This window comes from Lissotriton vulgaris, chromosome 4_1 (assembly GCF_964263255.1).
Source record: "Lissotriton vulgaris chromosome 4_1, aLisVul1.2, whole genome shotgun sequence".
Lineage (NCBI taxonomy): Eukaryota > Metazoa > Chordata > Amphibia > Caudata > Salamandridae > Lissotriton > Lissotriton vulgaris.
The window spans coordinates 879595992-879610649 of record NC_141691.1 but is presented as its reverse complement, the minus strand read 5'-3'; positions in this window follow the sequence as shown (position 1 = coordinate 879610649).

Here is a 14658-nt window from a genome sequence, read left to right as displayed (position 1 = left end):
CTGTTTATTTTTACATATTTCATTTTTTAAATTACATTATATATTTGTAATCTAAATGGAAACAAAAATGTTTTTTTAAAGATTGAAACTGAAATATTGTTTTTTTGTTGAATGTATAAGTGCGGAACTATAAGTCTGTTGGTTAGTTAGGGTACTGCATACATAGTGAATGGATTAGTACATGATGCTGAATGGGTTACTATAGAAGTTCAAGGGGAGTGACAGGGTGTTTGCTAGAAATGTATGAATACTGACTGGGGAATTGAAGGTGTGAAAGACATATGTGTATGTGGTTAGAGGACTGCATGCATAGTGGATAGGCATTTGAAGCAGTGCATGTGCTAAGGCCTGGCTCACTGCATGAGTACTTGGGTACTGACTGATTGATTAGAGTGCTGCACTGAGAGTGCCTGGGTAAATGTATAAGTGGTTGGGTTTTGGTGCAGTGAATGGATTAGTACATGGTGCTGAATGAGTGACTAGAGGAGTGCAAGGGGGGTGACAGGGTGTTTGCTGGAGAGTATGTATACTGACTGGAGAATTGAAGGTGTGAAAGACAAGTGTGTAGGGGGTCAGAGAACTGCATGCATAGTGGATAGGCGTTTGAAGCAGTCTATGTGCTAAGGCCTGGTTCACGGCATGAGTATTTGTGTACTGACTAAAGGATTAGAGTACTGTAAGGAGAGTAACTGGGTGAATTTATAAGTGTTTGAGTTTTGGTGCAGAAAATGGATTAGAACATGGTGCTGAATGGGTCACTAGAGGAGTGCAAGGGGAGTGACAAGGTGCTTGCTGGACTGTATGGTTACTGACTAGGGAATTGAAGGTGTGAAAGACAATTGTGTAGGTGGTTAGAGGACTGCATGCATAGTGGCTAGGTGTTTTAAGCAGTCCATGTGCTAAGGCCTGGCTCAGTGCATGAGTACTTGGGTACTGACTAAATGATTAGAGTACTGCAAGGAGAGTGCATGGGTGAATCTATAAGTGGTTGGGTTTTGGCACAGTGAAGGGATTAGTACATGGGGCTGAATGGGTCACTAGAGGAGTGCAAGAGGAGTGATGGGGTGTTTTCGGGAAGTGCATGAATACTGACTGGGGACTGAAGGTGTGAAAGACAAGTGTGTAGATGGTTAGATGACTGCATGCATAGTGTATAGGCATTTGAAGCAGTCCATGTGCTAAGGTTTGGCTCAGTGCATGAGTACTTGGGTACTGACTAAATGATTACAGTACTGCAAGGAGAGTGCCTGGGTGAATTTATGAGTGGTTGGATTTTGGCGCAGTGAATGGATTAGTACATGCTGCTGAATGGGTCACTGGAGTAGTGCAAGGGGAGTGTCAGGGTGTTTGTTGGAATGTATAGATACTGACTGGGAAATTGAAGGTGTGAAAGACAAGTGTGTAGGTGGTTAGAGGACTGCATGCCTAGTGGATAGGGGTTTGAAGCAGTCCATGTGTTAAGGCCTGGCTCGCTGCATGAGTACTTGGATACTGACTGAATGATTAGAGTACTGCAAGGAGAGTGCCTGGGTGAATTTATAAGTGTTTGGGTTTTGGCGCAGTGAATGGAATAGTACATGGTGCTGAATGGGTCACTAGAGGAGTGCAAGAGGAGTGACAGGGCGTTTCCTGGAAGTGTATTTATACTGACTGGGGAATTCAAGGTGTGAAAAACAATTGTGCAGGTGGTTACACGACTGCATGCATAGTGGATAGGCGTTTGACGCAGTCTATTTGCTAAGGCCTGGCTCAGTGCATGACTACTTGGGTACTGACTGAATGAATGATTAAAGTACTGCAAGGAGAGTGCCTGGGTGAATCTATAAGTGTTTGGGTTTTGGCACAGTGAATGGATTAGTACAGGTGCTGAATGGGTCACTAGAGGAGTGCATGAGGAGTGACAGGGTGTTTGCTGGAAGTGTATGGATACTGACTGGAGAATTGAAGGTGTGAAAGACAAGTGTGTAGGTGGTTAGAGGGCTGCATGCATAGTGGATAGGGGTTTGAAGCAGTCCATTTGCTAAGGCCTGGCTGACTGCATGCATTCTTGGGTACTGACTGAATGATTAGAGTACTGCAAGGAGAGTGCCTGGGTGAATTTATAAGTATTTGGCTTTTGGCGCAGTCAATGGATTTTTACATGATGCTGAATGGGTCACTAGAGGAGTGCAAGGGGAGTGACAGGATGTTTACTAGAAGTGTATGAATACTGACTGGGGAATTGAAGGTATGAAATACAAGTGTGTAGGTTGTTAGAAGCCTACATGCATAGTGGATAGGGGTTGAAGCAGTCCATGTGCTAAGGCCTGGGTCACTGCATGAGTACTTGGGTACTGACTGAATGATTAGAGTACTGCAAGGAGAGTGCCTGGGTGAATTTATAAGTGTTTGTGTTTTGGTGCAGTGAATGGAATTAGTGCATGGTGCTGAATGGGTCACTAGAGGAATGCAAGGGGAGTGACAGGGTGTTTGCTGGAAGTGTATGGATACTGATTGGGGAATTGAAGGTGTGAAAGACAAGTGCATAGATGGTTAGAGGACTGTATACATAGTGGATAGGAGTTTGAAGCAGTCCATGTGCTAAGGCCTGGCTCAGTGCATGAGTACTTGAGTACTGACTGAATGATTAGAGTACTGCAAGGAGAGGCCCAGGGTGAATTTATAAGTGGTTGGGTTTTGGCCCAGTGAATGGATTAGTACATGGTGCTGAATGGGTCACAAGAGGAATGCAAAAGGAGTGACCGGGTGTTTGCTGGAAGTGTATATATACTGACTAGAGAACTGAAATGGTGAAAGACAAGTTTGTAGGTGGTTAGAGGACTGCATGCATAGTGGATAGGGGTTTGAAGCAGTCCATTTGCTAAGGCCTGGCTGACTGCATGCATTCTTGGGTACTGACTGAAGGATTAGAGTACTGCAAGGAGAGTGCCCGGGTGAATTTATGAGTATTTGGGTATTGGCGCAGTCAATGGATTTTTACATGATGCTGAATGGGTCACTAGAGGAGTGCAAGGGGAGTGACAGGATGTTTACTGGAAGTGTATGAATACTGACTGGGGAATTGAAGGTATGAAAGACAAGTGTGTAGGTTGTTAGAAGCCTACATGCATAGTGGATAGGGGTTGAAGCAGTCCATGTGCTAAGGCCTGGGTCACTGCATGAGTACTTGGGTACTGACTGAATGATTAGAGTACTGAAAGGAGAGTGCCTGGGTGAGTTTATAAGTGTGTGTGTTTTGGTGCAGTGAATGGAATTAGTACATGGTGCTGAATGGGTCACTAGAGGAATGCAAGGGGAGTGACAGGGTGTTTGCTGGAAGTGTATGGATACTGATTGGGGAATTGAAGGTGTGAAGGACAAGTGCATAGATGGTTAGAGGACTGTATACATAGTGGATAGGAGTTTGAAGCAGTCCGTGTGCTAAGGCCTGGCTCAGTGCATGAGTACTTGGGTACTGACTGAATGATTAGAGTACTGCAAGGAGAGGTCAAGGGTGAATTTATAAGTGGTTGGGTTTTGGCGCAGTGAATGGATTAGTACATGGTGCTGAATGGGTCACAAGAGGAATGCAAAAGGAGTGACAGGGTGTTTGCTGGAAGTGTATATATACTGACTAGAGAACTGAAATGGTGAAAGACAAGTTTGTAGGTGGTTAGAGGACTGCATGCATAGTGGATAGGGGTTTGAAGCAGTCCATTTGCTAAGGCCTGGCTGACTGCATGCATTCTTGGGTACTGACTGAATGATTAGAGTACTGCAAGGAGAGTGCCTGGGTGAATTTATAAGTATTTGGGTATTGGCGCAGTCAATGGATTTTTACATGATGCTGAATGGGTCACTAGAGGAGTGCAAGGGAAGTGACAGGATGTTTACTGGAAGTGTATGAATACTGACTGGGGAATTGAAGGTGTGAAAGACAAGTGTGTAGGTTGTTAGAAGCCTACATGCATAGTGGATAGGGGGTTGAAGCAGTTCATGTGCTAAGGCCTGGGTCACTGCATGAGTACTTGGGTACTGACTGAATGATTAGAGTAGTGCAAGGAGAGTGCCTGGGTGAATTTATAAGTGTTTGTGTTTTGGTGCAGTGAATGGAATTAGTACATGGTGCTGAATGGGTCACTAGAGGAATGCAAGGGGAGTGACAGGGTGTTTGCTAGAAGTGTATGGATACTGATTGGGGAATTGAAAGTGTGAAAGACAAGTGCATAGATGGTTAGAGGACTGTATCCATAGTGGATAGGAGTTTGAAGCAGTCCATGTGCTAAGGCCTGGCTCAGTGCATGCATACTTGGGTACTGACTGAATGATTAGAGTACTGCAAGGAGAGTGCCTGAGTTAATTTAAATGTATTTTGGTTTTGGGGCAGTGAACGGATTAGTACATGGTGCTGAATGGGTCACTGGAGGAGTGCAAGGGTAGTGACAGGGTGTTTGCTGGAGTGTATGGATACTGACTGGGAATTGAAGGTGTGAAAGACAAGTTTGTAGGAGGTTAGAGGACTGCATACATAGTGGATAGGCATTTGAAGCAGTCCATGTGCTAAGGCCTGGCCCAGTGCACGAGTACGCGGGTATTGACTGAATGATGAGTATTGCAAGGAGAGTGCTTGGGTGAATTTTTAAGTGTTTGAATTTTGGCACAGTGAATGGATTAGTACAGGTGCTGAATGGGTCACTAGAGGAGTGCAAGGGGAGTGACAGGATGTTTGTTGGAAGCGTATGAATACTGACTGCGGAATTGAAGGTATGAAAGACAAGTGTGTAGGTGGTTAGAGGACTGCATGCATAGTGGATAGGCGTTTGAAGCAGTCCATGTGTTAAGGCCTGGCTCAGTGCATGAGTACTTGGGTACTCACTGAATGATTAGAGTACTGCAAGGAGAGTGCCTGGATGAATTTATAAGTGTTTGGATTTTGGTGCAGTGAATGGATTAGTCAATGGTGCTGAATGGGTCACTGGAGGAGTGCAAGGGGAGTGACAGGGGGTTTGTTGGAAGTGTATGGATACTGACTTGAGAACTGAACGTGTGAAAGACAAGTGTATAGGTGGTTAGAAACTTGCATGCACAGTGGATAGGGGTTTGAAGCAGTCCATGTGCTAAGGCCTGGGTCACTAGATGAGTATTTGGGTACTGACTGAATGATTAGAGTACTGCAAGGAGAGTGCCTGGGTAAATTTATAAGTGTTGGGGTTTTGGCGCGGTGAATGGAATTAGTACATGGTGCTGAATGGGTCACTAGAGGAGTGCAAGGGGAGTGACAGGGTGTTTGCTGAAAGTCTATCGTTACTGATTGGGGATTTGAAGGTGTGAAAGACAAGGGTGTAGGTGGTTAGAGGGCTGCTTACACAGTGGCTATGAGTTGAAGCAGTCCATGTGCTAAGGCCTGGCTCAGTGCATGAGTACTTGGGTAGTGACTGAATGATTAGAGTACTGCAGGGAGAGTGCCTGGGTGAATTTATAAGTGTTTGGGTTTTGGTGCAGTTTTACAATTTTTTCAGATGGGTACTGGTGGTAACTGACTCTGACTAACCAGTCCTAGAGCCAGTGCTATGCTAAAAGACACTTAGAATACAGTTAAAATACCTACATACAATAGGAACACTATGTGTTGGAGTACCCCTGTGATTAGAATGACCTTCTCTGTAAGCCCCTAGTACATAAAAGGGCAGAGGGACTAAAACTACCTCTTAGAACTTGTCACAGGGAGCATTTGCATACTAGTAAAGAGAGGGAGTCTGAGCTGACATGTGCAAACTCTCCCTGTGGACGTTTTAATTTGGGGGATGAAGTCCCCTTGAATCCTGAGTGTCCCTTGGGTCCAACTAGCCCACCAGGTGTCTCCAGTTAGCGCCACAGAGCTGCGTTGCACAGAGGTGTAAAAAGTGCCATGGCCTGGACCACCTCACCGCAACCCGGCGCAGTGGCGCTTACTGTAAGCACCTGGTAGACTAGTTGGCCCCCAGGGGCCCTCAGGACTGAAGGTGAATTATTTTCCCATCTTAAAACGCGCCACAGGGCATGTTTGCACATGTCACCTCAGGCCCCATCCCCTCCCTTCAGCACTGTGTAAAAACGCCCTATAGCCATTTTATTTTGGGAGATTAAGACCCCTTGAATCCTGAGGGTCCCTAGGCTCCAAGTAGCCCACTAGGTACCTCCAGTAAGCCCCACAGAGCTGCATTGCATAAAGTTGTAATAAAGGGCACAGCCTGGACCACCTCTGTGCAACGCAACGCGGTGACGCTTACTGGAAGCATGTGGTGGACTAGTTGGCCATCAGGGTCCCTCAGAATTGAAAGGGAATTATTTCCCCATCTTAAAACCCGCCACAGGGCGTGTTTGCACACGTAACCTCAGGCTCCATCCCCTCCCTTCACCACTGTGTAAACGAACCCTTGTGTCCGTTATAATTTGGGAGATTAAGTCCCTTGAATCCTGAGTGTCCCTAGAGTCCAAGTAGCCCACTAGGCACCTCCAGTAAGCGTCACAGAGCTGCGTTGTAGAGAGGTGTAAAAAGGGGCACTGCCTGGGCCACCCCTCTGAAACACAGCATAGTAGCGCTTACGGTAAGCACCTGGTGGACTAGTTGGCTGCCAGGGTCCCTCAGGATTGGAGGGGAATTATGTCCCCATCTTAAAACCTGTCACAGGGTGTGTTTTCCCAGGTCACCTCAGGCCCCATCTGTGAGAAAGTGCCATCTTTCCTGCATGGGATACCCCCACGTTTTGCTGAACTGCTGATATGCTTTGACTGAGTGTGCCCTGGGCTCCTGCCAATCAGGTGGCAAGGGCCTGTGTTCCTTCCCTAAAACTGTATTGAAGCTGAAACCCAATTGGCATCTCTGGCCACATGTCAGCCCCTTGTAAATGGTACTCTAGGTACCCAGGGCATTGTGACCAGAGAAGACCCCTAAGGGCTGCAGCACTTATTTTGCCACCCTTAGGGGCCCTGCACCCTGACACCCACACACTGCCATTGCAGACTGAGTATCCTGGTGCAGAACTAAATAAAGAATTGTCATGGCACACATCCCGGTGTGCCATACCCACAAACCCACTGCCCTGGCATACATCAGTCACCCCTCTAGATGAGTGCCCTATGCCAGTGGTATGGGCACAGGTGCATGAGCCCTGTGCCCCCACAGTACCCAGGGCCATTCCTGGGCACTGTAAGTGCATTGATGCCATTATGAGTATATGGTGCTGGGAGTTTGTCACTACGAACTCCACAGCACTATAATGGCTACACTGAAGACTGACAAGTTTGATATCAAACTTCTCAGCACAATAAACCCACACTGATGCCAGTGTGGGATTTAATGTAAAATGCACTACAGGGGGCATCTTAGAGATGCCAAACAATTATAGATCGGTGGCTGGGTTGATATTGCGCAACACTGCTTACTTTTATCTTTTTTACCTCAAATCAGTGGCTCTAGGGAACAAGGGAAAAACGGCCACTAGCGTCCCCGTGGTTTCTCTGTAAACAGAGAATACAAGAAAATTGGTACTGTCCCCGAGCACAATCCCACAACACACAGTATATTGTAAAGAAAAAGAGGAAAATCAAATCCAAATATTCGTTTTTCAAGATATTCAACAGTCTTTTTTATTTTCTTTTTCTTTTTTCTCTTCTTCTTCAAAATTTCATCATTCCATAGGCCATAAGCAATGTAATGTACAACGAGCGTAGCCAAAACCAAAGCCAACACATGTTTCGTCACGGGAACAGTCTCCCAATGACTTCCTCAGGGCAATGAAATCGGTTTTCTCACAATTATCCCAACATCAATCCAGTGTATTATCACTCTTCATAGGGTAATTTAAAATACTCAAAAAGGCTCCATAAGTCAAAGTAATAATAATGATAATAATTGTGAGAAAACCGATTTCATTGCCCTGAGGAAGTCATTGGGAGACTGTTCCCGTGACGAAACCCGTGTTGGCTTTGGTTTTGGCTACGCTCGTTGTACATTACATTGCTTATGACCTATGGAATGATGAAATTTTGAAGAAGAAGAGAAAAAAGAAAAAGAAAATAAAAAAGACTGTTGAATATCTTGAAAAACAAATATTTGGATTTGATTTTCCTTTTTTTCTTTACAATATACTGTGTATTGTGGGATTGTGCTCGGGGACAGTACCAATTATCTTAGAGATGCCCCCTGAAACCTAACCTACAATCCACATATTCTCTGAGAGACTGCCTAGGCTGCCACACAGCAGACATGTTGCAGGACCCCTGGGTGGAGAGCCCCCCACTCTCCTAGGCCTGCAACAATGCACATCCTGGGTGAGGTGCTAGGTCTCCTCCCCCATGATAGGCAGGGGAAGCTTCAAAGGCATACCACCTTTGTGAGCTTCTCCAGACCACATGCTGTACTCAGCAACTGGCCCCCACCGGTTCTGACCCACACTCTGGTGGGAAGACTGGCAGAAAACCGTACGTGAGGAAAGGAGATGTGCCAGCCTATGCCATCTCCACCCCAGGTGGGAGAGGCGCGGTGAAGCACAACTGTGGGCCCTGGCCATCTTGAGGATTGGGAGCTCTGCCCAATCAGAGATAGGCTCCTGCCCCCCTCCCACATGAGAGGAGCAGGATAGGGGGTGTACTTACCCCAGGACAGGGACCTATTGGTCCCTGCTCTTCCTCTACCTGTAACTCCCCTAAATTTAGTATTTAGGGGCACCCTGAACCTTCCTTTCTCAGATCCCGATTTTGAAACAAGAAAGAAGACCAAGAAGAAGAAGACCTGCTGTGCAGCTGCTAAAGAGAGGACGACACCAACTGACTTGTCCCCAGCCCTACAGGCCTGTTGATCCTTGAACCTGCTCCTGCTAAATCCTGGTGTCTCCTGCGGACAGCAACCTCAAGAACCCTGGAGGACCTGCCTGCCTTGACCCTCTTAGAGACTGGGACTCCCACGAGCAGTGACTCTGCTCAAACAGCAACACCGCTGGTGCCAGCCAGGAACCGCAAATCCAGCCCAATCTGCACCCGCAGAGCCCGGCCTGTGCCCGAGTAGACAGAAACCCTGAGAACATCCCCCCGGCAATTCTGACCTGGAATCCAGGGCCGAAGGACCCTCCCCGACGACCCAGATGACGCCTGCAGACTCAGAACCAGGGATCCCTCCAAAAGCGACCATCAGAGGGTAAGATTTCCCTTACGTCATAAGACTCCACTGCACCCGGCACCGCCCAGCCTCATGTGCCCAACTCCAGGGTGCCTACTTACCCTCCAAGTACCCAACTTACCCTTCGAAATCCACCGTCCTTGAGCCTGCAGCCTTTGTTTCCTTTTAAAGATCTCCATTGAATAACATTGAGTGGCAGACGGCTCAAAACCACCCTGCACCCAGCTGCCCAAGTGCTCCTGACAGTGCAACCTTTGTCCTATCCTACATTCCCATTTGCCCTGAGCAAGTGACCAGGAGCCCAGCTCGCACAGCCGCTTGGCCGGCTAGCAAGCAGCCACCTACCGATAACATTGGATAACATTGGGCCTAACTACTTTGCACCCGGCTCCCCTGTGCCGCTGAGGGTGTACCAACTGTACCTACCTGACCCTGGAAGACACTTGAGTCAATGCCCAGAAACTTAACACTGCCATTCGAGTAGTTACCTAAAAGCTGATAACTCACTTTTCTTCCATAGGCTAACATTGACTGGTTTCACTTGGAAATTCTTCTAACTGTAGAGTTTTGGATCTTTAAAATATTCATCTAAAATCAGCTGAACTACGAATTCTGATTTACTCACCTGCTATTAGGAAAGACCTCAGGGCTGCATCTTTGAGCCCAGTACTGACCCTAAAATGTAATTCCAACCGTACCTACCAGTAACTTGCATTTCCTTCCATAGAATATCATTGCCTGTTTTTCGCTAAAAGTTTCTAAATGTCGATTTTTGAAACTTACAAATATTCCTCTAAAATCAGCCAAATTACGAATTCCGATGTACTCACCTTTTATCAGGAGAGACTTCAGTCCTGCATCTTTGAGCCCAGTACTGATCCTGAAAAGTAATTTTAACCGTACTTACCAGTAACTTGAATTTTCTTCCATAGGATATCATTGCATGCTTTTTGCTGAAAAAGTTTCTAAGTGTCGATTTTTGAAACTTACAAATATTCTCTAAAAATTGTGCCAACGATAAAAACATAACTACTTGCCTGTTTTAGATAGAGGTCCCAGTGCTGAACCTAGGAGTCCAGCACTGGATTACAAAAAAAACATGAACATACTTTACCTGCAAATTGAATTTCTTTCCATAGGATAACATTGGTAATTCCAACGGAAATTTTTTTTGTCAACTTTTAAAATAAAATAATATTCCTTAAAAATCACTCCTGTAACCAAAACTGTTTACAGCTCATGTCCCGGGACTGAATCTAGGATCCAGTCCAGTGGTTAGAAAAGTAATCTACAAAGTAACTAATTGCGTTTAACCAGAAATTCCCATTGAGCTCAACATTGCATTGTGTTTGAAATTGTGTTGCCTATTGAAACAAACTGTAACTATTGCATTTAAAAAGTCTATTGCCTATTTGAAAAGTAATTAACTAAAGTACTCAATCCTGAGAAAGTATATTTTGGTACCTTGTTGGTTCTAATATAATACAACTATATATTTTGATACAAAACAATTGGCCTAGAGTTCGGTTCTTGAGTGTGTGAGACCATTTACTGAGTGTGTACAACAAATGCTTTACACTGTCCTCTGATTCTGCCTTACTGCTCAACCAAGCTACCACTTTAGAGAGTAAGGTTATATCTAACTTTAACGTCTGCCAAACCTCTGGGGACAGGGGACTCTATAAACACTGTACCTTACTTTGGTCCAGTATATATAGAGCCACTTCCCTACACCATCCCCTCCCTTCATCACTGTGTAAACGCGCCCTGTGTCTGTTTTAATTTATGAGATTAAGTCCCCTTGAATTCTGAGTGTCCCTAAGGTCCAAGTAGCCCACTAGGTACCTCCAGTAAGCGACACAGAGCTGCGTTGCAGAGAGGTGTAAAAAAGGGCACGGCCTAGGCCACCTTTCTGAAACAAAGCGCAGTGGCGCTTACTGGAAGCACCTGGTGTGCCAAATGGCCTCCTGGGGCTCTCAGGATTGAAGGGGAATTACTTCCCCAAATTAGAACCCGCCACAGGGCGTGTTTTCACACGTCACCTCAGGCCCCATCCCCTGCCTTCAGCACTGTGTAAACACGCCCTGTGGCCGTTTTAAGTGAGTGACTCAATGTATAAGTCTCTAAGAGGGTCTGTAACCGAGTGAGTCAGTGACTGTATGGGTATGTGACTGGGTGTATGTGTATGTGAGTAAGTCTATGAGTTGGTCTCAAACTAAGTAAGTGGGTCTGTACACAGGTGTGTTAATCTCCAAATGAGTCTGTAAATGTGTGCATGAGTACCTAAATGATTATGTAAGTGCGTACATGAGTATCTGACTCGGTATGTGAGTGGATGTATAGGTGTGAGAGTGAGTATGTGAATGGGTGTATAAGTGTCTGAGTGAGTTTGTGAGTGTGCACATGAGTCTTTGACAGTGACCAGCCTGTGTGTACACATATATATATTTTTATATTTCCACCAATATTCACAACAATGTTGTGATATTTGCAATGTCTCCAAGATGGTACACGGTTGCCGCGCTGGGGGTCGTGGCATCATCATGAATATTGCATGTGTTGAAAAAAAATGTAGACAAATGACTTGTATGACTAACACCCCTATTTGTCAGACATGGGGTCAGACTACCTCCATATTCCCGCTGGCATGCACATTCACTATTTACAGCAAAATTGTCACAACATATCTACGACTGGTAAATAGCCTTTTGGGATGCATCAACCCTAAAGGCATTCGCAAAATAGATAATCACAATTTTTGCGATTACCTATTTTGCAAATTCAGTGAGGGAATGACAATTTGCGATTCCCTAAATGCAATGTAAGAAGCATTCCCAGAATGCAACTTTGCATTAATGAATCGCAAATTACCATTAACTTCAAGTTGATGGTAATTTGCAATTCTTTAGAAAAATGCACAAATGCTGGATCCTCAAGAAGCCCCTTGTTGTAACTGCTGAAACAACAGAAAATCAAGAAGAAGTAAACCTACTACATTGCTCCAAGAATCTCGAATTCCCTACCAGCTGAAATCTGAGTTAACCCTTCGCCTGCATCTTTCAAAAAACAGGTGAAAGTGCTATTGATGAACAAGTTCTTGCTATAGCTCCCATGATCGCGACTCTCTGGCACTGATAATGCACAGTGTCTGCACTGGTATTCTATCTCCAGACACATTAGCCTGTTCTGTTGATCTCTCTGTTGGACTAGAGGGAGTTCTTCACCCAGCCAGGGTGACGCTACTTTCTGTACTGTTATTGTGATTGGCATTTATGTTTATTATTTCCTGCTTCACCTGTTTCTCTCACCCTGATCATTTATCAAGTGTTTTGTTGAACTCACATACCCACTCACTCACAGACTCACTCATATATGCACACAATCTATCACTCACCTAGTCACATGTATCCAGTCACAGACCCAGCCAGACACTCGCCCTCCCTCGGCTGGCTCTTTAAAACATTCCAACACAGTTACTAGTTCACTCAGTTAGTTTCACAATAGACTAGCATGACCCGAGAGCAACAAGAATGACATGCCCATTTCCTCCCGCCCAGAAACACATATCAATAACACCCTGACTTAACTGATGTGTGGTCAATCAACGATGCTGAAAATGTAAATCATGCCCCCTATTTCATAGAAATGTAACAATATGTATTATGTTTTTTAAATGTTTGTTTACTTACACATATGTTGGGTGTCAGTATATATGGTGGAAACTAATAATGGACTCACTTAACCGTGAGCAAGACCTCACAGTCGAAAGGCATCAGTGGTGGTTTAGGTTGCGGATGTGCGTCTACTACATAAAATGTACTTCACAAATCTCACAGAGTGCGACGTTACCTTTGATCCCTGCTTGAAGTATCCACTGGTCCCAGCCTGTAGTCACACACAATTGACCGTGGGCGAAGGGCCTAGTTTTGGCCGTGCCCTGTACCCATTCCCTCTGCCCCAATTGCCTTCCGAGCATGGCCTTTTCACCTAATGTTCTCTGGAAGAAAGGGTTAGTTAGGCATTTGACCATTCTTGGCCCCCAGCTTCGATTTGGCAAAGACGGAAGTAGGCTCAGTACAAATAGTGCTCACACGCACACACGCGCACACGCACTTACACATACATGCACATACATGCACAAAAAGACACACACGTACACACATAAATGAACGTACACTCACTCACACCACTCACACACACAAATACATGGTCATACGCAAAAAGGATAAAAGAGCTTATCAGTACGTTTAAACAAATATCTGATAGGGCATGATTAGCCTGCGATTTAATCTATTTACACCGAGAACCCTTGAAAGATGAACAAGAGTTTTTAATTGAGAAGCACAGTTTGAGATAATTAGTATTATAACATATCATAATTGCACTCAAAAGTAATAAACTAAACTGTGCAGTTTTCCTGAGAAAGCTCCCGTGGTTCACTCGTGGCTTTATGTTGTTTAAAAATATGAATTAAGTAATTACTGTAAAAAAAATGCATTCAACGAACCAATTGAGATTTTTTGTAGCAAACCATTGCTTTTTACAGTGCTTTGACAAGTAATGTTCCACAATAGCTTGAAGAAAATGTCAAACAATTGAAATCAATGATGTTTTTGGCTTTTTAGATAATAAACATCCGGTATTTTTTTCGCAAGAATCTTTTCATGTTTAAGGGCATATTTATTAGAGGCTTGCATCATTTTCGGACCACTCAACGTGGTACATGTGTGACACAAGTCTCTAGGTAAGATATATCAAGCTACACATGGCCTCATAAATCTGGAGTAAGGCAACACAGCATAAATCTCTGCGTCCCCTTACTTTGTGCAAAAGAGGTATTCCATAGGTTTTGTGGTGGGTGTTTCCAGACAACTCTCATGGTTTTTGATGGACACCCAGATTTATAAGGACTTGTAAACCTGAGAATGCGTACAAATCTTATGCCTCCCTAGGGGAGCCATAACAAGGAGAAATATGTTACTTTTTGCTTCTTTCTGTATGTACTGCACCCTGCAGCACGTATAGAAAGAGGAAAAAGCCTCTTAGGCTGGTTGTTGTGCAGGAAGGTGTTCCTTCCTGCATAAAAGCAATCCTGCCTACAAAACAGGCACCCTTGCACCATGTTGCAAGAGTGTCTGCATTGGCGCTATGGCTGCTGAAACAGCACCAGCGCAATGGGAAAGTGCAGGACTGCACCATATTGGATAAAAACAGTGCATTCCAGCCCTTTCGCTGTGGCTGTGCTACCATTCCCGTAAATGTGCCCCTTAGTTTCCATATGCACAGGCCACCCAGTGCTGCGTGTCTGTAGTGAAAGTTCCTAACTAGAAGTCATCAAGAAGAGGGGGATGAGTAGAGAGCTGTGTTTGTATATAAATGATGATGCGGATTATTTATTTTTATTAAAGAACATATGAGGTGCTACCTTCTAATATATATTACTTGCAGGCTTGGACTGGTGTTACCGACATCGGGTGTTTTCCCGATGCGCTGGCTGGGTGGGTGCCATTTTTGCAGCTTGT